The 25,641-nt window shown below is 34.9% G+C and overlaps 1 pseudogene; it reads left to right on the forward strand.

Moving 5' to 3' along the window:
• The window catches only part of LOC137210081 (isoleucine--tRNA ligase, mitochondrial-like), a 145,035-nt pseudogene extending 131,524 nt beyond the window's left edge, over positions 1-13,511 (forward strand).
• Positions 13,512-25,641: the final 12,130 nt, after the last annotated feature.

Genomic DNA, 25,641 nt, shown 5'->3' on the forward strand with positions numbered 1-25,641 from the left:
GAGAAAAACCTGCAGCCAAGACTACTCTACCCAGTAAGGATCTCATTCAGATTTGATGGAGAAATTAAAACCTTTACAGACAAGCAAAAGCTGAGAGAGTTCAGCACCACCAAACCAGCTTTACAACAAATGCTAAAGGATCTTCTCTAGGCAAGAAACAGAAGAGAAGGAAAAGACCTATAATAACGAACCCAAAACAATTTAGAAAATGGGAATAGGAACATACATATCGATAATTACCTTAAATGTAAATGGACTAAATGCTCCCACCAAAAGACACAAGATTAGCTGAATGGATACAAAATCAAGACCCTTATATATGCTGTCTACAAGAGACCCACTTCAGACCTAGAGACACATACAGACTGAAAGTAAGGGGATGGAAAAAGATATTCCATGCAAATGGAAACCAAAAGAAAGCTGGCGTAACAATTCTCATATCAGACAAAATAGACTTTAAAATAAGGACTATTAAAAGAGACAAAGAAGGACACTACATAATGATCAAGGGATCGATCCAAGAAGAAGATATAACAATTGTAAATATTTATGCACCCAACATAGGAGCACCTCAATACATAAGGCAAATACTAACAGCCATAAAAGGGGAAATCAACAGTAACACATTCATAGTAGGGGACTTAAACACCCTACTTTCACCCATGGACAGATCATCCAAAATGAAAATAAATAAGGAAACACAAGCTTTAAATGATACATTAAACAAGATGGACTTAATTGATATTTATAGGACACTCCATCCAAAAACAACAGAATACACATTTTTCTCAAGTGCTCATGGAACATTCTCCAGGATAGATCATATCTTGGGTCACAAATCAAGCCTTGGTAAATTTAAGAAAATTGAAATTGTATCAAGTATCTTTTCTGACCACAACGCCATGAGACTAGACATCAATTACAGGAAAAGATCTGTAAAAAATACAAACACATGGAGGCTAAACAATACACTACTTAATAATGAAGTGATCACTGAAGAAATCAAAGAGGAAATCAAAAAATACCTAGAAACAAATGACAATGGAGACACAACGACCCAAAACCTGTGAGATGCAGCAAAAGCAGTTCTAAGGGGGAAGTTTATAGCAATACAAGCCCACCTTAAGAAGCAGGAAACATCTCGAATAAACAACCTAACCTTGCACCTCAAGCAATTAGAGAAAGAAGAACAAAAAAAACCCCAAAGCTAGCAGAAGGAAAGAAATCATAAAAATCAGATCAGAAATAAATGAAAAAGAAATGAAGGAAACAAAAGCAAAGATCAATAAAACTAAAAGCTGGTTCTTTGAGAAGATAAACAAAATAGGTAAACCACTAGCCAGACTCATCAAGAAAAAAAGGGAGAAGACTCAAATCAACAGAATTAGAAATGAAAAAGGAGAGGTAACAACTGACCCTGCAGAAATAAAAGAGATCATGAGAGATTACTACAAGCAACTCTATGCCAATAAAATGGACAATCTGGAAGAAATGGACAAATTCTTAGAAATGTACAACCTGCCAAGACTGAATCAGGAAGAAATAGAAAATATGAACAGACCAATCACAAGCACTGAAATTGAAACTGTGATTAAAAATCTTCCAACAAAGAAAAGCCCAGGACCAGATGGCTTCACAGGCGAATTCTATCAAACATTTAGAGAAGAGCTAACACCTATCCTTCTCAAACTCTTCCAAAATATAGCAGAGGGAGGAACACTCCCAAACTCCTTCTACGAGGGCACCATCACCTTGATACCAAAACCAGACAAGGATGTCACAAAGAAAGAAAACTACAGGCCAATATCACTGATGAACATAGATGCAAAAATCCTCAACAAAATACTAGCAAACAGAATCCAACAACACATTAAAAGGATCATACACCATGATCAAGTGGGGTTTATTCCAGGAATGCAAGGATTCTTCAATATACGCAAATCTATCAATGTGATAAACCATATTAACAAATTGAAGGAGAAAAACCATATGATCATCTCAATAGATGCAGAGAAAGCTTTTGACAAAATTCAACACCCATTTATGATAAAAACCCTGCAGAAAGTAGGCATAGAGGGAACTTTCCTCAACATAATAAAGGCCATATATGACAAGCCCATAGCAAACATCATCCTCAATGGTGAAAAACTGAAAGCATTTCCACTAAGATCAGGAACAAGACAAGGTTGCCCACTCTCACCACTCTTATTCAACATAGTTTTGGAAGTTTTAGCCACAGCAATCAGAGAAGAAAAGGAAATAAAAGGAATCCAAATCGGAAAAGAAGAAGTAAAACTGTCACTGTTTGCAGATGACATGATCCTATACATAGAGAATCCTAAAGATGAATTTGGTAAAGTGGCAGGATACAAAATTAATTACAGAAATCTCTGGCATTCCTATATACTAATGATGAAAAATCTGAAAGGAAAACACTCCCGTTTACCATTGCAACAAAAAGAATAAAATATCTAGGAATAAACCTACCTAAGGAGACAAAAGACCTGTATGCAGAAAATTATAAGACACTGATGAAAGAAATTAAAGATGATACAAATAGATGGAGAGATATACCATGTTCTTGGATTGGAAGAATCAACATTGTGAAAATGACTCTACTACCCAAAGCAATCTATAGATTCAATGCAATCCCTGTCAAACTACCACTGGCATTTTTCACAGAACTAGAACAAAAAATTTCACAATTTGTATGGAAACACAAAAGACCCCGAATAGCCAAAGCAATCTTGAGAACGAAAGAAGGAACTGGAGGAATCAGGCTCCCTGACTTCAGACTATACTACAAAGCTACAGTTATCAAGATGGTATGGTACTGGCACAAAAACAGAAAGATAGATCATGGAACAGGATAGAAAGCCCAGAGATAAACCCATGCACATATGGACACCTTATCTTTGATAAAGGTGGCAGTAATGTACAGTGGAGAAAGAACAGCCTCTTCAATAAGTGGTGCTGGGAAAACTGGACAGGTACATGTAAAAGTATGAGATTAGATCACTCCCTAACACCATACACAAAAATAAGCTCAAAATGGATTAAAGACCTAAATATAAGGCCAGAAACTATCAAACTCTTAGAGGAAAACATAGGCAGAACACTCTATGACATAAATCACAGCAAGATCCTTTCTGACCCACCTCCTAGAGTAATGGAAATAAAAACAAATATAAACAAATGGGACCTAATGAAACTTCAAAGCTTTTGCACAGCAAAGGAAACCATAAACAAGACCAAAAGACAACCCTCAGAATGGGAGAAAATATTTGCAAGTGAAGCAACCGACAAAGGATTAATCTCCAAAATTTACAAGCAGCTCATGCAGCTCAATAACAAGAAAACAAACAACCCAATCCAAAAATGGGCAGAAGACCTAAATAGACATTTCTCCAAAGAAGATATACAGAGTGCCAACAAACACATGAAAGAATGCTCAACATCACTAATCATTAGAGAAATGCAAATCAAAACTACAATGAGATATCATCTCACACTGGTCAGAATGGCCATCATCAAAAAATCTAGAAACAATAAATGCTGGAGAGGGTGTGGAGAAAAGGAACACTCTTGCACTGCTGGTGGGAATGTGAATTGGTTCAGCCACTATGGAGAACAGTATGGAGGTTCCTTAAAAAACTACAAATAGAACTACCATAGGACCCAGCAATCCCACTACTGGGCATATACCCTGAGAAAACCAAAATTCAAAAAGAGTCATGTACCAAAATGTTCATTGCAGCTCTATTTACAATAGCCCAGAGATGGAAACAACCTAAGTGCCCATCATCGGATGAATGGATAAAGAAGATATGGCACATATATACAATGGAATATTACTCAGCCATAAAAAGAAACGAAATTGAGCTATTTGTAATGAGGTGGATAGACCTAGAGTCTGTCATACAGAGTGAAGTAAGTCAGAAAGAAAAAGACAAATACCGTATGCTAACACATATATATGGAATTTAAGGAAAAAAATGTCCTGAAGTACCTAGGGGCAAAGCAGGAATAAAGATGCAGACCTCCTAGAGAACGGACTTGAGGTTATGGGGAGGGGGAAGGGTGAGCTGTGACAGGGCGAGAGAGAGTCATGGGCATATACACACTAACAAACGTAGTAAGGTAGATAGCTAGTGGGAAGCAGCCGCATGACACGGGGATATTGGCTCGGTGCTTTGTGACGGCCTGGAGGGGTGGGATGGGGAGGGTGGGAAGGAGGGAGACGCAAGAGGGAGGACATATGGGAACATATGTTTATGTATGACTGATTCACTTTGTTATAAAGCAGAAACTAACACACCATTGTAAAGCAATTATACCCCAATAAAGATGTTTAAAAAAAAAATTGATACACCATTAGCCACACTCATCAAGAAAAAAAGGGTGAAAACTCAAATCAATAGAATTCGAAATGATAAAGGAGAACAGACACTACAGAAATATAAAGGATCATGAGAGATTACTGCAAGCAACTATATACCAATAAAATGGACAGCATGGAGGAAATGGACACATTCTTAGAGAAGCACAGTCTTCCGAGACTGAACCAGGAAGAGATAGAAAATATAAACAGACCAATCACAAGCACTGAAATTGAGACTGTGGTTAAAACTCTTCCAACAAACAAAAGCCCAGGACCAGATGGCTTCACAGGGGAATTCTATCAAACATTTAGAGAATAAACTAACACTTATCCTTCTCAAACCCTTCCAAAATATAGCAGAGGGAGGAGCACTCCCAAACTCATTCTACAAGGCCACCAACACCTTGATATCAAAATGAAACGAAGAGGTCACAAAGAAAGAAAACAGACCAATATCACTGATGAACATAGATGCAAAAATCCTCAACAAAATACTAGCAAACAGAATCCAACAGCACATTAAAAGGATCATACACTTGATCAAGTGGGATTTATCCCAGGAATGCAAGGATTCTTCAATATATGCAAATCAATCAATGTGATACCCCATATTAACAAACTGAAGGATAAAAACAATATGATCATCTCAATAGATGCTGAAAAAGCTTTTGACAAAATTCAACACCATTTATGATCAAAACCTTACAGAAACTAGGCATAGAGGGAACTTATCTCATCATAATAAAGGCCATATATGACAAATCCACAGTCAACATCATTCCCAATGGGGGAAAACTGAAACCATTTCCACTAAGATCAGGAGGAAGACAAGGTTACCCACTTTCACCACTATTATTCAGCATAGATTTGGAAGTCTTAGCCACAGCAATCAGAGAAGAAAAAGAAATAAAAGGAATCCAAATCGGAAAAGAAGAAGTAAAGCTGTCACTGTTTGCAGATGGCATGATACTATACACAAAGAATCCTAAAGATGCTACCAGAAAACTACTAGAGCTAATCAATGAATTTGCTAAAGTAACAGGATACAAAATTAATGCACAGAAAACCCTAGTATTCCTCTACACTAATGAAGAAAAATTTGAAAAAAATCTTAAGAAAACACTCCCATTTACCATATCAACAAAAAGAATAAAATACCTAGGAGTAAACCTGCCTAAAGAGACAAAACACCTATATGCAGAAAACTATAAGACAGTGATGAAAGAAATTAAAGATGATACAAACAGATGGAGAGATATACCATGCTCTCAGATTGGAAGGATCAACATTGTGAAAATGACTATACTACCCAAAGCAGTCTACAGATTCAGTGCAATCCCTATGAAACTACCAATGGCATTTTTCACAGAACTTGAACAAACAATTTCACAATTTGTATGGAAACACAAAAGACCCCGAATAGCCAAAGCAATCCTGAGAAACAAAATGGAGCTGGAGGAATCAGACTCCTGACTTCAGACTATATTACAAAGCTACATTAATCAGAACAGTATGGTAGTGGCACAAAAACAGAAATATAGATCAATGGAAGAGGAGAGAAAACCCAGAGATAAACCCATGCACATATGGTCACCTTATCTTTGATAAAGGAGGCAAGTATATACAATGGAGAAAAGAATGCCTCTTTGATAAGTGCTGCTGGGAAAGCTGGACAGCTACATGTAAAAGAATGAAATTAGAACACTCCCTAACACCATACACAAAAATAAAGTCAAAATGTATTAAAGACCTAAATGTAAGGTCAGACATTATAAAACTCTTAGAGGAAAACATAGGCAGAACACTCTATGAAATGAATCACAGCAAGATCCTTTTTGACCCACCTCCTAGAGAAATGGAAATAAAAAAAAAAATAAACAAATGGGACCTAATGAAACTTAAAAGCTTTTGCACAACAAAGGAAACCATAAACAAGATGAAAAGGCAACCCTCAGAATTGGAGAAAATATTTGCAAAAGAAGCACGTGACAAAGGGTTTATCTCCAAAATTTACAAGCAGCTCATGCAGCTCAATAAAAAAAAAAAAAAAAAAACAAATAACCCAATCCAGAAATGGGCAGAAGACCTAAAGTGACATTTCTCCAAAGAAGATATACAGATTGCCAACACACACATGAAAGAATGCTCAACATCACTTATTATTAGAAAAATGTGAATCAAAACTTCAATGACATATCACTTCACACCAGTCAGAATGGCCATCATCAAAAAATCTACAAACAGTAAATGCTGGAGAGGGTGTGGAGAAAAGGCAACCCTCTTGCACTGTTGGTGGGAATGTAAATTGATACAGCCACTATGGAGAACAGTATGGAGGTTCCTTAAAAAAACAGAAATAGAACTACCATACGACCCAAAAATCCCACTGCTGGGCATATACCCTGAGTAAACCATAGTTCAAAAAGAGTCATGGGGCTTCCCCGGTGGTGCAGTGGTTGAGAGTCCACCTGCCGATGCAGGGGACACGGGTTCATGCACTGGTCCAGGAAGATCTCACATGCTGTGGAGCGGCTAGGCCCATGAGCCAGGGCCGCTGTGCCTGCATGTTTGGAGCCTGTGTTCTGCAACGGGAGAGGCCACAACAGTGAGAGGTCCGCATACTGCAAAAAAAAAAAAAAAAAAAAAAAAAAGATTCATGTACCACAATGTTCATTGCAGCTCTATTTACAATAGCCAGGACATGGAAGCAACCTAAATGTCCATCCACAGATGAATGGATAAAGAAGATGTGGCACATATATACAATGGAATATTACTCAGCCAGAAAAAGAAACAAAATTGAGTTTTTTGTAGTGAGGTGGCTGGACCTAGAGTCTGTTATACAGAGTGAAGTAAGTCAGAAAGCAAAAAACTTATACCATATGCTAACACGTTTATATGGAATCTAAAAAAAAAAAAATGTTTATGAAGAACCAGTGGCAGGACAGGAATAAAAACTCAGATATAAGAGAATGGACTTGAGGACATGGGGAGGGGGAATCATAATCTGGGATGAAGTAAGAGAGTGGCATGGACCAATATATACTACAAACTGTAAAATAGATAGCTAGTGGGAAGCAGCTGTATAATCCAGGGAGATCAGCTGTGTGCTTTGTGACCACGTAGAGGGGTGACATATAGAGTTTTGGAGGGAGATGCAAGAGGGAGGTGATGGGGATATATGTATATGTATAGCTAATTCACTTTGTTATAAAGCAGAAGCTATCGTACCATTGTAAAGCAATTATACTCCAATAAAGATGTTAAAAAAAAAAAAAAACAGAGATCAACTTTATTTTTTGATTGGCTTCTATATACCAGGTACAGTCACTTAATAGTTTTGAGACATTTCTCTATAACCATCTGTTCTCATCAATATATAATGGGGTTTTAACAAAAGACACTGCTACATCTCTGTCAGGGCCCCACTTTACAGAAAGGTAGGTGTAGAAGCACTCAGTATAAAAGCCTGCTTTTGCCAGTTTTACTATTATTTTACAAGCTACACACAAGGCTATGGTTAGTATCATTATTCATAACTTATTTTCAGGACACAGGTGGAACTGGTATTAATTTATCATAATCTTATAAACAGTGTCTCTCTACTGGTTTTCATGTACCATGAAACTAAAAAATTCCCATTAAATAGTATTAGCTTAAGAGTATCCAATCCAAACTCATTCAAAAACATGTTCACTCATATAAATGAACTCATTTTTAGCCTCTCTTCACATTTTGTCTTTAAACTGCCTACTAATAGAAAAAAAAAAGAAAATATATTTAAATGTTTACAACTCTTATCTCTGTGAGATATATAACAGATTTCCTACAACAGATGTGTACTGCATTTCTAATTATAAAGTTTTCAATAAATGTTATTTTCAAATATTTTCTTTTGTGGTTTTTAAAGTATTTTAGAGATACCTTAAAAAAATCAATCACCCCATCTCTACTTTTGCTTTTGCTCTGTGTGTGTGTTTGTGTGTGTGTGTTTTCACATGTGTGTGTGGAGAGGGTTATGGAGAACCTTTGAAGAAATTAAAAATAAAAGATATAGAGAACTAGAGGCTGTGTATGTTGCCCCAAATTTAGTTTGTTTCAATTTTGTATTGCATGCTATTTCAGAAAAATTTATTACTTCCTTCCTTTACTCATTTAGTCATCAATTAACTCAGCAAATATTGAATGTTAACCATATGCTTGGGCCTGTCACAGACATTCTTAATTGTGAAGTCTCATTGTTTATCCTCAAGGGTCTAGTATCAGAAAGCTATATTTTGTAGAGATGAGTAAAATACAATTTGAAAAACAATTATTTAGTGAGACGGTAAATTATTAACTCTCAGGTCCCTGAAAAGCTTCATAAATCTGTTCAATCCTTCGTTACTGTGTGTTCAAATTACACACTCTATAACATTGATCTGGGTTTCAAAATAGATATTTACCCTGGTAAGTATGGTTTCTGCAGAAAGGATTGTTTTAGTTCACTAACTAGATCAATACTTTACATCAACTGACTGCCATTGTAATCCACATTTTATTTTCTCTGAGTTTGGTTATAGTATAGTATTCCATCAGACATTGTCCAAAAGAGAAGGAATTATCCATTGGTTATCTGGACTAGAGATGAGGGATTATGTCTTACTGATTTGATAGTATTTATGTTTTTATTACATATAATTTATATTGTCCAGTAGTGTCCTGCACATGTACAGGACACAATATTTATTAAATGAAGGATCATTTAGTATTATCATCTATATGATCTATTTTATTTCAATTTCTCATTAACACTATCAAGGATTAAAACATTCATACTTAGTCTTAGAATTGAAACTGGATGACACCCTATGCAATTTGGGTAGTTCACTGGTAAATTTTATAACACCAAAATTCAAATTATCATAACATGGAATTTGGAATTAGAGGACATTGATTTAAGTCCTAAGTCTTCAGTGTCTGAACTTGGATAAGTCATTTTACTTCTCTTAAACTGAATTTTATCACTTTAAAAATGGAGCTAATAATATTTATTTCAGTTGTGATGAGAATTCTAAAAAGACAAAATGTATAAGTAGGCACATTTTAAATTGCAAACCACTACACATTTATTATGGATAAAAGTCATATTATATCACTCTTTGGAATGACAGTCCACTAAAAGCATGTTGTAGAAATGAGATTACTAGGTAATGGTGGGAAACAGAGGTGGACAAGGGGAGAGAAAAGAGAAGATAATATATAAAGACAAACTCTGTCTACTCCTTAATTGTGCTGTGGTTTGCATTTGACCGATTCTTCCTCACAATAAGATTTCTTAAAACTTCCTTCTAACTCTGAGAAACAATATTGCTTACGCTAATATTAAACAAGCTAATGAATTATTTGATTTTTAAACTGTAAATGTGAGTTTGAATTAATAAATTACGAAGACTCATTTTGGAGCTATCAGGTTGATACTGTATTAATATCAGGTTGTACTGTACTGATATCAGGTTGATACATATTGGATGAATTTAGCTCAACTTGACCTATAGTTTTTGGTAGTGAGTTCATAATGAAAAAAAAAATGTGAGAAACAAGTCAATGTGAGCAAAGATAGCAAAAACAAAAAGATCAAAACTAGTAAATAATTATCTACACTGTATAAAATGTTTAAAATACATAGATGGATTAGAAATACAAGGAAAAACAATGGCAAGACAAACATTTTTAAATGACAGAAATAGAGAATGGCATGAAAAGTTTAATAACTAAAAATTAAAAGCACAGACATTCATTTCCACTTCCATCCATAACCAAGCCACCAGCCCTTTGTTAGAAACACCTTAAAAGAGGAGACAATGGAATTAACAGACACGAATTTCAAAGAGCTATTAGAAATATATTCAAAACTCTGAATGAAATATAAACAAAATATTTAAAATAAAATCATAAAAAGAAAGTATAAAAGACTTAGTGAGAAAAAATAAAATATCTGAAACGAAAACGTCACCACAGGCTCTTTCTGTGCTCTGTGCACACGCATTCCCGGTGGGTGCCACAGAGTTTCTCTGGGGCCCAGATGGCAGGAGCTGAGCATCAGGTGCTGGAGTGGAGGCCTGAGTGTCCCTTTGTGCCTTTTGAGATGGGCCCTTGGGAGCCAGGCACGCAGGGAATCTGTGGGGCCACCCTGCCTTTCCTGTCACCTGGGAAGGTGAGGAACCAAGATAAGGTGTCTGTCATGGTTAGTCACCGGAGGCAGTGGCCAGCTGCCTAACCTGAATAGAGGCAAATAGGACAACATGGAGCTGCTGTTGTAGATCCCCTTTTGCCTTGAAGTTGCTGGGCCACCAGCAGCCCAACACAGACATGGAGATCTAGCAGATTTTATTGGCTGAAAATGTAAGTGAAGAAACTTCTAGAAATGTAGATTTTCATAACTTCACGGCAAAGAGAAAGAAACGACAGAATTTTGTCTTCATGACGGATCTCCTTATGCAAATGGTGACCTTCATGTAGGACATGCTTTAAATAAGATTTTGAAAGACATGACCGGCTTATACCTTATGATGACAGTTTCCAAAGTACGTTTTGTGTCATGATGATATTGTAATGGGTTACTCATTGAAGTAAAAGTATTACCAGAACTTGGTGAAAAAGTTCAGAATCTTTCATCCGTGAAATTAGAAAGTTCATTTGGTAAAGCAGCCAATGAGAAACAGAAATCGACATTTAGTCTTTGAATAGTAATGGCAGATTGCAATAATTGCTACTCTACATTTGATAGAAAATATGAAGCCAAACAATTGAGAATTTTCTAATAAGTGTTTGATAACAGCTTGGTTTATTGATTTTACAAAACCTGTGTTTTGGTTTCCCTGGTCAAGGACTGCTTAGGTTCTGCTTCAGCAGAACTTGAATAAAATCCTGAGTGTGTCAGTTGTTCTATACATTTAAAATTCTCTCACTTGAAACTTTCTAAGTTGACATCCCTTATAGATAGTTTATCTTCTGTTAGCTTTTTTAGTCTGAACCACACAGTCTTGGACTTTTCCAACCAGTTGCATTGTTTTCTATGTGCCCAAATCCAAGTACACTATTGAGAAATGTTCCAGATCTGGAAATATCTATATATTTCCTGCAGATAAAGTAACACCTGTTGCTTCTACTTTGGAAACAATATTTGAAGTTATTTCAATATTTTCAAGTATAACTTTGAAAAATGGTATTTGTACCCATCCTATATTTCCTGATAAAGCTCTCCTCTTTTATCTTCAAATTATATGACCATGACAAAATGAACAGGATTGGTTCACACAGTCCCAATTCATGATAAGGAAGATTACAGTGTAGATTTTCAACACAACCTGTTAATGATATTTTCACTAGATGAGGATGACATTTTCACAGATGTTTCAGATCCTAAACTTCAAAGACTGTACTTAAAGAAGGAACTGCTGTGGTAATAAATGTGCTTCAGGCAGCAAAGCATTTGTTGAAAGAGGATAATTTGATATTTAGCTATCCTTATGACTGGAGGACTCAGAAACCAATGGTTACTCATGTCTGCAAGCAGTGGTTTGTAATATATTAAGACCACATGAATTTTACGACCACAGCCAAGTCCCATCTTTTAAAAAGGGGGAACTTCCTCCTAGATCAAGAGTGAATGCCATGGTCAAAATCATGGACACACAACTATAGTAGTATATATCAAGGCAAAGAGATTGAGGTGTTCAAATTCCTATGTTTTGTCATAATACACAAGATGAATTATTGATCAACATCCAAACCATTGAGCATATTATTGAACAAGTGGAACAACACAGCAGTGATATCTAACAGACTCCCTCCCCTGAGCAACTGCTTCCAAAAGAAGTCAAATCTCAGATTGGTGGTCCTGATACCTTAGAATATGTGCTAGGCCAGGATATTTTCTACATCTGATTTAACAGATTTTCATGGCTTCATGTTCTTCCAGGTACTGACTAAAGAGCCAATTTGTACTTGAGAGGAAAAGTCCAGCTTGGTGGTTGGTTTCAGTCTTTTTTGATTAACATGTGTGACAGCAAGGAGAAAAGCACTTAGTAAGACAGTGGTTGTCAGGAATTAACCTTGGAGAAAGGGATAATAGATGTTTAAAACTTTGAGAATATCATTAATCATAATGTTGTCATCGGTGGAACACAAGATAAAAGCAGGGAGCCTCCCTACGGTACTGATATCCTCCTTTGGTGGTAGCTGAGTCTTGTGTCATCATTAGAGTGACAGTTGGTTCATCTGTTATTAATGCTGCCAGGGATGTTAGCAAGTTTAGGAATACCATGTGCTTTTTTTGCGGGGGAGGAGGTGGCTGGTTTCAGTACAGAACTGGTTTCAGTCCTGCTAAGGATATGTGTGTCATAGACCAGTATGCTACACTTAAGTGTAGGATTTTGCAAACAAGATTATTGAGTCATATAAACAATATGATCTTGGAAAAGTCATTTGCCTATTACAAGCATTTTATGAACTCTTTTGTTTCAGTGTAATCAAAGTTAGGCTTTATTGTGAAAATGAAAATGATCTCAAATCAACTCAAATGAAGTCAAATCAAATCAACTTGTCAGACTGCATCAACTAAAATTTTGGATGTAATATTGTTTGTGCTTTCACTCTTTCTCATGGCTGAAGACATATTCTAGCACATACCTCATGTTAAAGAACTCAAGAGTGTTTTTCGTACTGAGTAGAATAGTACAACAAGGAACTGGAAGAAGCAAGATAGGTGGAAGCAGTAAAGAGTGCATGTGCAATGAGAGATTCATTTATTGGAAGCATCTCTGGCAAAAATGCAACAGAGTACAAAGCTATCACTGTGATAGAACTTGGTCTGCTTTTTGAGGTAGTAGAGTTGCAATGAACTGAGGAGACTTCTTGTACCCCTCAGCTGAAGGAATTAATGATGACTTCTCACACACCTTTACTCACTCAACAACCTTGAGCAATAAATGCAGATGTAATTGAGCTTAAAGGCACAATCCTAATTAGTTTAGAAAGTGGTGATATTTCTGAAGAGCTTTCATATAAAGTGGTTGTCATGCCAACTACCAAAGAAAAATACACTCCTTGTTGGAAGTATACAGCTGCATCATCAGATAAACTCTGACTTTGTGTTCAGAAGTGAGAGGTTGAAAGTAGTACTTCACTTTGTTATTAACAGTTCTCTGAGCAAGAACACGCTGACAGTACTGACTAGGGGTTTAATGGACTGTTTATAATGGAAAGAAATTGAAGATTTAGATAACGAGTGAAAGAGTAAATAGTGGAGGATGGATATCAAATCACAATTATAAAAGAAGTATCTACTATAAATAGAGGTAGAATAATGTGCATATATACATGTGAAAAAATATATATGTAGGTGTATTATATCATATATCCATATCATGGACTTATTCAGACATAGATATTGACTATCTTACATTCAAATGTGGCTGAGCTGAGAATATTTTATATTTTATAAATCTTTTTGACACAGTATTTAAAGTTCTATAGTGTCTGAAAATGAAGACACTCTGGAAAACTTAAAACAAATAAACAGATGATCTTAGTAGCAGGGAAATATGGTAGGAAAAAAGATCAGCAAGATTGGAGATACCATAATAGAAAATATCCAAATTAAAGCAGGAAAAAAGTGTTCACAAAAAAATATTAATTCTCCAATGCACATGCAGTATGGTTTTCCACAAAAGAGGAAGACAGAAAAATAATGGGAAAAATATGGCAGAAATTTTTCAAATTTGACAAAACTACGAATCAAAAAGCTGAACAAATTTCAGTAGGATAAACACAAAGAAAACCACAACAAGCCACATCATCATCAGACTACTGAAAACGAGATAAAGGAAATCTTTAAAAAAGAAAGAAAGGGAAATAATATAGAGGGGAATAAAATAAGAGTAATTGTGGGCATATGGTCAAAAATAATGTAAATCAGAAAAAGTAGAAGAGTATCTATGAAGTACTGGAAGAAAAAAGAAAAAAAGAATAAAAAACAAACCCAGTGAACCAAGAATTGTTTATCCAGCAAAAGTATAATTCAAAAATAGTAAGACATATAGACAATTCAAATGAAAAAAGTAGACAAAATTAATCTCCCAAAGAACTTTATTACAAGAAATGTTAAAGATAGTGTTTTGGTGTGATTAATTAAAGACATAAATAGTAAATTTTGGAGCAACCACAAAATTGATTATGTAAATATCATCCCCCTGTACTTACTCTAAGTATATTAATCTTAAATAGTCTACATTTCAAATATCTTCTAGATAGGTGATCACACACATATTTTATACAAGTACTTGCTTATATTCATTAAATATTTAGAGCAATGATTCATAACACATCTATGAAGATTTTGAAACATGCAGATGTTCAGGCCCCACCCAAGATTAATTGAATCAAAATCCCTAGGTTAGCAGTTCTGAACAGTTCTGCAAATTCAAGGAATTCAAAAGCACACTGAAAAGTTTTTGTGCTTATTCAGACTGAACCTCTGAACTCTCTGAAGGTTAAAAACCTTCATTTTTTTTTCTCTTCTTCCTGCTTTCCCCACAGTAGCAAATTCAGATTTGCTGATTTCAATAAAAGGAAAAATAACATAATCAAAAACTGGTCTGAGGTTCGGAGTGGGGACAATGCATACAGATGCCAAACCAGCTGAGTGATGAACCCATATTGCTGCAGCATTTTGGCACTCAATGTATTTTGTCTGATCTAAGGGGAAAAAAGCAGAAGACACTAATTATTGGTTTGGCCAAAAAGTTCGTTCGGGTGTTTCTGTCAGATACTACAGAAAAACTGAATGAACTTTTGGCCAAACCAATACTAGTACCAAAAATGAAAGTGGGGACATTACTGCAGAAAGAGGGGAATTAAAAGGATAATAAAAGAAACTATAGGGCTTCCCTGGTAGTGCAGTGGTTGAGAGTCCGCCTGCCAATGCAGGGGACACAGGTTCATGCCCCAGTCCAGGAAGATCCCACATGCCGTGGAGCAGCTGGGCCCGTGAGCCATGTCCGCTGAGCCTGAGCATCCAGAGCCTGTGCTCCACAACGGGAGATGCCACAACAGTGAGAGGCCCACGTACCGCAAAAAAAAAAAAAAAAAAGAATCTATGAACAACTCTGTGCCCACAAATTTAATAGCCTGGATGAAATGGGCCAATTTCTTGAAAGACATGATCTGCCAAAACTCATATAGTAGAAATAGATAATCTGAATAGAAATATATTTGTCAACTAAATCAAATCAATAATTAATTTAAAAAAGCACTAGATCCAGATGTGTTCAATGGTGAATTCTACAAAACATTTAAAGAAGAAATTATAGCAATTCTTTACAAGCTCTTTTAGAAGATAGAGGCAGTGGAAATACTTCCTAACTTATTCTATGAGGTCAGCATTACTATAATACCAAACCCAGGCAAAGACATTATAAGATAAGGTAACTACAGATCAATAACTCTATGAAAATAGATGTGTGAACTCTAAACAAAATATGAGTAAATCAAATCCAACAATGTATAAAAACAATTAACACCATTACCAAGTGGGATTTATCCCAGTTGTTCAAAGCTGATCCATCTTTCAAAGATCAATTAATGTAATTCATTAATTAATGTAATTCTTTAACCCACATCAGTGTGTTGAAGAAGAAAAATCACTTGATCACATCAACAGATATGGAAAAAGCATTTGACAAAATTCAACACCCATAAAATAAAAACTCTCAGCAAGCCGGGAATAGAGGGAAACTTCCTCAACTTGATAAACAAATATGTACAAAAAACTGACCACAATCATCATACTTGATGAGAAATTTGAAACTTTCCCACTAAGATCAGAAACAAGACAAGAATTTCCCCACTCATCACAGTTTTTCAGCATTGTACTAGAAGTCCTAGCTAATGAAATAAGAAAAGAAAATGAAATAAGAATTATATAGTTTGGGAAGGAAGAAATAAAACTGTCATTGTTTACAGATGACATAATCACCTATTTAGAAGATCTGAAAGAATCAAGAAGAAAAAAAGACCTCCAAGAACTGATAAGTGATTATAGAAAGGTTGCAGGATACAAGATTAATATACAAAAGTCAATCACTTTCCTATATACCAGCAATGAACAAGGGGAATTTAAAATTAAAAACAAAATACTGTTTACATTAGCACCCTTCCAAACTAAAATACTTGGAAATAAAACTAACAAAATATGTACACTATGTATGTGAAGAAAACTACCAAACTCTGATGAAAGGAATCAAAACAAACTAAATAGAGGGAGGGATGTTTCATGGTCATGCAACATGAGACCCAATATTGTCAAAATGTCAATTCTTCCCAACTTGATCTATATAGATCTTCAATGCAATCTTAATCAGTAACACAGTAAGTTATTTTTTGAGTATCAACAAACTGATTCTAAAATTTTTATGGAGAAGCAAAACACCCAGAATAGCCAACACAATATTGCAAAAGAGCAAAGTTGGAGACTGAAACTACCTGACTTGAAGACTTAACTATAAAGCTACAGCAATCAAGACAATGTGGCATTGGTGAAAGAATAGACAAATAAATCAGTGGAACACAGTAGACAGCCCAGGTATTTCATCCATGTAAATATACTCAATTGATCTTTGACAATGAAGCAAAGGCAATATAATGAAGAAAAAATAGTCTTCTCTACAAATGCTGTGGGAAAAACTGGACATCCATAGACAAAAATATGAATCTAGGCACAGACTTTAAACCATTTAAAAAAGTAACTCAAAATGAACCATAGGATAAAATGTAAAACACAAAACTGTAAAATTCTTCGAAGATAATGTAGTAGGAAATCTAGATGTCCTTGGGTTTGGTGGTGAATTTTTAGATATAGCAGTAAAGGCACAATCCACAAACAAAAAAATTATAAGCTGTACGTTAAAATTAAAAACTCCTCTAAGAAAAGACAGTATCAAGAGAATGAAAAGGCAAGCCACAGAATGGAAGAAAATATTTTCAAAAGATATATTTGATAAAGGATTTTTTGTGCAAACTATACAAAAATCTCTTAAATCTCAAAACAAAAAAGAAACAACCCAATTTAAAAATGGGTGACTATCTTAACAGATATCTCATCAAAGAAGCGATACAGATGAAAATAAGCATATGAAAAGAGGCTCCACATAAGTCATCAAGGAAATGCAAATTAAAATAACAATGTGATACCACTACAAACCTGTTAGCATGGTTACCATCCAGAATACTAACAACAAATGCTGGTGAGGATGTGAAACAACAGGAACTTTCATTCACTGCTGATGGAAATCAAAATAGTTATATATATATATATTTTTTTCATATTATTAGGATGTTTTGATATCTTAAAAAATCTTTCTAGCTGGGACTAGCCAATTCTTAGAGATAGGAAAAGACCCAGCTGCAAGCATGCCTTTGATATATGCACACTACATTCCAGAGCCATTCCTCCTCTAGTTGGCCTATACATCCCAGGAGGCAGTATTCCTCTGCCTTAATCATCCTTGAACCAGGTACCCAGAAATTAGTGACCACCCTTATACCTTAGAGACCACCAAATTATTCAAATTATCCAATCTAAACTTATTCACCCTGCCTTGCTTTGCCTTTCTTATAGAACTCCTGTTAAGGCTCTGGACTAATGCTTTCCCCTTGCTCCTCTCTTATGTCTCTTGACCACCCTAGTTTTCTTCCATACCTCCAGTCTCTAAGACCTGTGAGAATCGCAAACCTTGTTTATTCCTGAGCCCTTCCCCGTCTCCTCTTGTGGCCACACTTAAGTGACAACCTCATAAAAGGGCACAGAGCACATAGCCACTTAAGAAGGCAGTTTGGTGGTTTCTGACAAAAACAAACATACTCCTACTGTACGATCCAGCAATCATACCACTTGGTATTTACCTAGAGTTGAAAACTTATGTCAACACAAAAACCTGTGCAGGGATGTTCATAGCAGCGTTATTCATAGTTGTCAAAACTGGGAAGAAAACAAGATGTCCTTCAGTAGGTGATAAACTGTGGATAAACTGAGGTACATTCAAATAATAGAATATTATTAAGGGCTAAAAAGAAATACGCTATCAAGCCATGATAAAGCATAGAGAAAACTTAAATACATATTACTAAGTGAAAAAAAAACATATTACTAAGTGAAAGAAGTCATACTGAAAAGTTACATATTGAATGTTTCCAACTATATGTCACTCTAGAAAAGGCAAAATTATGAAGAAGTAAAAAATCAGTGGTTGTTGGGGTTGGGAGGTGTGGAGGTGTGGAAAGATTAGGTGGAGCAAAGAGGATTTTTAGGTCAGTGAAACTACTCTTCATAATAGTATAATGGTGGATACATATTATTATACATTTATCCAAACCCACAGAATGTATAACATGGAGTGAACCCTAACATAAACAATGAATTTTGAGGGATTCGATGTATCAAGGTAGGTTCATCAACTATAAAAAAATACCACACTTGTGGGTGATATTAATAATGGAGGGATACACATGTATGGCGTCAGGGGACACATGTAAATTCTCTATACCTTCTGCTCAATATTGCTATAGACCTAAAACTCTAAAAAATAAAGTCTATTAAAAAATTAAAGCATTGGAAAATGTACTATGCAAAATATAACAAGAGTTCAAATGACTCAGTAACAGGATAGACTTCAGAACAAGAAATATTAATAAGTGATAAAGAAGGGTGGTTCAAAACAATAAAAGGATAAATTTATAAATAAGTTATATAAATAATGATAATGAAAAATAATCTTTTAATATTTGAGGGAGATCTAAGAATGTGCTTAAAGAAAGATTTATAGACTGAAATATTTAAAATTGAAGAAAAATCTCATAAAATTGTCTACTTCTGTACCTTTAGAGGCTATGAAACAAAAATATGTTAAACCTAAAGTAAATGAAGAGAACTAATAAATAAATAGCAAAACGGAAATAGAAAATTTAAAAATACAGAAAAACTATGAAATCCAAAGTTGTTTGTTTTTAAAGATCAAAAAAATCTATAAATTTCTAGTTAGATTGATAAATATGAAAGAGGAAATGAGGCATATTACCAATAGCATAAACAAAAGAGAGGCAGCCTTACAAATCCTAAAGATATTAAAAGGTTAAAAAAGGAAATATGATAAACTATGTGTCAGAAAAATTGATAAATCAAAGGAAGTGGATAATCCCCCAAAATGTAACAAATTACCAAAACTTACACAGGAAGAAAAACATGTGAATAGAGCTTACTCTACCAAAGAAATAAATATGAAGGCAAAATCCTTACCAAAAAAGAAAGTTTGAAGTCCATATGGGTTTATTGGTAATTTTATCAAATGTTTACCAAAGAAGAAATAAATACAACCATATGTACAATTTTCCCAGAAGTAGTGGAGAAGAAAACCCTCCTTAACTAAACTAGTGAGACCATCATTATCCTGGTGCTATAACCCCATAAAGTATATAAAAGAAAAAAGTATTGCCAACTAATATTTTTCAGTATCATGAAAGTAAAAATCTTTAACAAAATATTAGAAAATTGACTTCAACAATAAAAAGCATAATACATCTTGAATGAGCAGGAGTGTAAGCTTGGTTAAACCTCAGAAGACTAATCAATGTAATTTACCATATCTAGCCACATGATTATCTATATAGATGCAGAAAATTTTGACAAAATTCAACATCTGTTGACATTAAAAATTGTCAGCAAGACACAAATGAAAGGGAATTTTCTTAATTAGATACAGGGCATCTAAAAATAACTATAGCTACCATCATAGTTAATAGTAAAGTTAATAAATTTCCCCTAAGATCAGTAAAAATGCAAGATAAAGAAAAGTCTTGTGCATTTAGAATGAAACTGACTAAAATAATTTTGAGTGAAAAATCCAGATATAAAGTATAAACACTTTATTTAAAGTTCACACTATGGCAACACCAGACTGTTTGGTATGTACACTTAAGTGGTTGTATTTTAGAGAAAAGCAAAATAGTGATTATTATAAAATCTAAGATAGTAACAAATTTGGGGCATGAGGGGGACAACATTCTATTTACTGATCTGAGTAATGATTACATGCTTGTTTACTATAAGTAATTTTTAAGTTGCATACATTTTTACACATTTGGAAACAGGAGATTAAAAAGAAAGTTAAATGGGAATTTAGTGGGGTCCACAGAGAGTGCACCTATAAAGGTTGTTTAACCCTATGCTAGTCTACAAAAAGGAGAACAAAGTTTTCCATGTTACCCAGTCTCTCTCAGCTAGGGAGGAGTTCAGAGGGAAGTAGACTATATTTCTAACCAGAAATTGTGACTGTTGTTTGAAACATTCTTTGTGTCATATTCCTGGGGCAGTTGCTGTATATTACAAAATAATACATAATATTACACATTGAATATGCTATATTATAAGCTATTTTATATATCATTATATTATAATATTCTTTAAGTTTTATTGGAGTACAGTTGATTTACAATGCTGTTTAGTTTCTGCTGTACAGCAAGTAAATATACAAATATCAACTCTTTTTTTAGATTATTTTCCCATATAGATCATTACAGAGTATTGAGAAGAGTTCCCTGCACTATACAGTAGGTCCTTATTAGTTATCTACCTTATATATAGTAATGTGTATATGTAAATTCCAATCTCCCAATTTATCCCTCCCCTGCTCCTGCTCCCCCCACCCAACCCTGGTAACTATAAGTTTGTTTTCTACATCTGTGACTCCATTTCTGTTTTGTACCATTTTTTTATATTCCACATACAAGCGATATCAAATGATATTTTGTCTTTCTCTGTCTGAATTACTTTGCTCAGTATGACAAACTCTAGGTGCATCCATATTGCTGCAAACGACATTATTTTGTTCTTTTTATATGGCTGAGTAATATTCCATTGTATACATGTACCACATCTTTTTTATCCATTCTGCTGTTGATGGACATTTAGGTTGCTTCCATGTTCTGGGTATTGTAAATAGTGCTACAATGAATATTGGGGCATATGTATATTTTTGAAGTATCGTTTTTTCTGTATATATGCCCAGGAGTAGAATTGCAGGGTCATATGGTAGCTCTATTTTTACTTTTTGAGGAAGCTCCATACTATTCTCCATAGTGGCTGTACAAATTTACATTCCCACCAACAGTGTAAGGGGGTTCCCTTTTCTCCACACCCTCTCCAGCACTTACTTTTTGTAGATTTTTTAATGAAGGACATTCTGACCAGTGTGAGTGATACCTCATTTTATTTTTGATTTGCATTTCTCTAATAATTAGTGATGTTGAGCATCTTTACATGTACTTTTTAGCCATCTGTATATCTTCTTTGGAAAAATGTCTATTTAGATCTTCTGTTCTATTTTGGTTGGGTTATTTGTTTTTTGATATTGAGCTGCATGAGCTATATGTATATTTTGGAGATTAACCCCTTGTCAGTCTCTTCATTTGTAAATATGTCTCCCATTCTCTGGGTTGTCTTTTGTTTTATTTATGGTTTCCTTTGCTGTGCAAAACTTTTAAGTGTAATTAGGTCCCACTTTTAAATTTTTGCTTTTATTTTCATTACTCTAGGACGAGGACCAAAAAATATCTTGCTGTGATTTATGTCAGAGAATGTTGCTTATGTTTTACTCTATGCATTTTATAGTATTCAACTGCACATTTGGTTCTTTAATCCATTTTGAGTCTATTTTTGTGTATGGTGTTAATTTCATTCCTTTGCAGGCAGCTGTCCAGTTTTCCCAGCAGCATTTATTGAAGAGACTGTCTTTAATTAATTGTATAATCTTGCCTCCTTTGTCATAGATTAGGTGACCATAGGTGTTTGGGTTTATCTCTTTCTATCCTGTTCCACCGACCAATATTTCTGTTTTTGTGCCAATACTGTACTGTTTTGATGACTGTAGCTTTACAAAGCATAGTCTGAAGCAGACAAAGCATAGTCTGAAGTCAGGGAACCTGAATCCTCCAGCTCCATTTTTCTTTTTCAAGATTGCTTTGGCTATTCTTGGTCATTTGTGTTTCCACACAAATACTAATTTTTTTTGTTTTAATTCTGTAAAAAATGTCAGTAGTAATTTGATAGGGATTGCATTGAATCTGTAGATTGCTTTGGGTAGTATAGACATTTTGACAATATTGATACTTCAATCCAAAAACATGGTATATCTCTCCATCTGTTTGTGTCATATTTGATTTCTTTCATCAGTATCTTATAGTTTTCTGAGTACACTTCTTTTGTCTACTTAGGTAGGTTTATTCCTAGGTATTTTATTCTTTTTGATGAAATAGAATGGGATTGTTTCCTTAATTTCTCTTTCTGGCCCTTCATTGTTAGTGTATAGGTACGCAAGAGATTTCTGTGTATTAATTTTGTATACTGCAAACTTACCAAATTTACTGATGAGTTCTAGTAGCTTTCCCAATCATCTTTAGGATTTTCTATGTATAGTAACATCATCTGCAAACAGTGAAAATTTTACTTGTTCTTTTCCAATTTGGATTACTTTTATTTATTTTTCTTCTCTGATTGCTGCAGCTAGGGCTTCCACAACTATGTTGAATAAAAGTGGCAAGAGTGGACCTCCTTGTCTTGTTCCTGATCTTAGAGGAAATTCTTTCGGTTTTTTTGCCATTGGGAATGATGTTTGCTGTGGGATTGTCATATATGGCCTTAATTATTTTACAGTGTTTTACCTCTATGCCCACTACCTGGAGAGTTTTTATCATAAATGGGTGTTGAATTTTGTTAAAAGCTTTTTCTGCATCTATTCAGAGGATTATATATTTTTGTCTTTCAGATTGTTAATGTGGTGTATCATGTTGACTGATTTGCGTGTATTGAAGAACTCTTGCACCCTGGGATAAATCCCACTTGATCATGGTGTATGATCATTTTTATGTGTTGTTGGATTCTGTTTGCTACTATTTTGTTGAGGATTTTTGCGTCTATGTTCATCAGTTATATTGGCCTGTAATTTTCCTTTTTTGTGATATTTTTGTCTGGTTTTGCTATCAGGGTGATGGTGGCCTCATAGAATGAACTTGGGAGTATTCCTTTCTCTGCAATTTTTTTGAAGAGTTTCAGATGGATAGGTGTTAACTTTTCTCTAGACGTTTGACAGAATTCACCACTGAAGTCATCTGCTCCTGGACTTTTGTTTGTTGGTAGCTTTTTAATCACAATTTCAATTTCAGTAGTTGTGATTGGTCTGTTTATATTTTCTATTTCTTCCTGCTTCAGTCTTGTAATGTTGTACCTTTCTAAAAATTTATCCATTTCTTCTAGGTTGCCCATTTTATTGGCATATAGTTGTTTGTGGTAGTCTCTGATGATCCTTTGTATTTCTGTGGTATCAGTTGTAACTTCTTTTTCATTTCTGATTTTATTTATTTGAGTCCTCTCCCTTTTTTTCTTGTTGAGTCTAGCTAAAGGTTTGTCAATTTTCTTTACCTTCTCAAAGGACCAGCATTTAGTTTCATTGATCTTTTCTATTATTTTCTTCATCTCTATTTCATTTAATTCTGCTCCGACATTTATGATTTCTTTCCTTCTGCTAATGTTGGGTTTTGTTTGTTCTTCTTTCTCTAATTGCTCTTGGTGTAAAGGTACATTGTTTATTTAAGATTTTTCTTGTTTCTTGAGGTAGGATTGTATTGCTCTAAACTTCCCTCTTAGCACTGATTTTGCTGCATCCCATAGGTTTTGGATCATCATGTTTTCATTTTCATTTGTCTCTAGGTATATTTTTATTTCTTCAGTGATCTGCTGGTTGTTTAATAACATATTGTTTAGTCTCCATTAGTTTGTGTATTTTACAGGGTTTTTTTTTTCCGGTAATTGATTTCTAATCTCATAGCATTATGTTCAGAAAAGATGCTTAATACAATCTCAATTTTCTTAAATTACCGAGGCTTGATTTCTGACCCAAGATGTGATCTATGCTGGAGAATGTTCCGTGTGCACTTGAGAAGAAAGTGTATTCTGCTTCTTTCAGATGGAATGTCCTATAAATATCAATTAAGTCTATCTGGTCTAATGTGTCATTTAAGGCTTATGTTTCCTTATTAATTTTCTATCTTGATGATTTGTCCATTGTGGTAACTCTCACACTATTATTGTGTTACTTTTTTTTTTTTTTTGTGGTATGTAGGTCTCTCACTGTTGTGGCCTCTGCCGTTGCGGAGCACAGGCTCCGGATGCGCAGGCTCAGTGGCCATGGCTCATGGGCCCAGCTGCTCCACAGCATGTGGGATCTTCCCATACCGGGGCATGAGCCCGTGTCCCCTGCATCGGCAGGCGGACTCTCAACCACTGCGCCACCAAGGAAGCCCTATTGTGTTACTTTTGATTTCCCCTTTTATGGCTGTTAGCATTTGCCATATATATTGAGGTGCTCCTATGTTGGGTGCATATATATTTACAATTGCTATATCTTCTTCATGGATTGATCCCTTGATCATTATGTACTGTCCTTCCTTATCTCTTGTAACAGTCTTCATTCTAAAGTTTATTTTGTCTGTTATGAGTTTTGCTACTCCAATTTTCTTTTAATTTCCATTTGCACTGAATATTTTTTTCCATCTCCTCACTTTCCATCTGTATGTGTCCATAGGTCTGAAATGGGTCTCTTGTAGGCAACATTTATATGGATCTTGTTTTCATATCCATTCAGCCAGGCTGTGTCTTTTGGGTGGAGCATTTAATCCTTTTACATTTAAGGTAATTATCGATATGTGTGTCCTTATTGCCATTTTCTTAATTGTTTTTGGTTTGTTTTTGTAGGTCTTTTTTCTTTCCTTCCTCTTTTTTTCTCTTCTCTTGTGGTTTTATGACAATCTTTAGTGTTTCATTTGGATTGCTTTTTCTTTTGTATGTGTGTATCTATTGTAGTTTTTTTGTTTGCATTTCTCATGAGGTTTTGATATAGCAATCTATATGTATCCAAGCTTGTTTGAAGTTGCTAGTCTCTTAATTTCAAATGCAATTCCTGTTTCCTTCATTTGTACTCTTCTTTTCACATGGTTGATGATTTTGATATCATATTTGTGTGTGGATGATTTCCTGCTTTTACTGTATGTTTGCCTTTACCAGTGAGCTTTCCCATTTGTGGTTTTCTCATTTCTACTTGTGACCTCTTCCCCCCCCCCCCCACCCTTGCCTAGAGAAGTTTCTTTAGCATTTGTTGTAAAGGTGGTCTGGT

The sequence above is a fragment of the Pseudorca crassidens genome, chromosome 17 (assembly GCF_039906515.1).
Source record: "Pseudorca crassidens isolate mPseCra1 chromosome 17, mPseCra1.hap1, whole genome shotgun sequence".
Classification (NCBI taxonomy): domain Eukaryota; kingdom Metazoa; phylum Chordata; class Mammalia; order Artiodactyla; family Delphinidae; genus Pseudorca; species Pseudorca crassidens.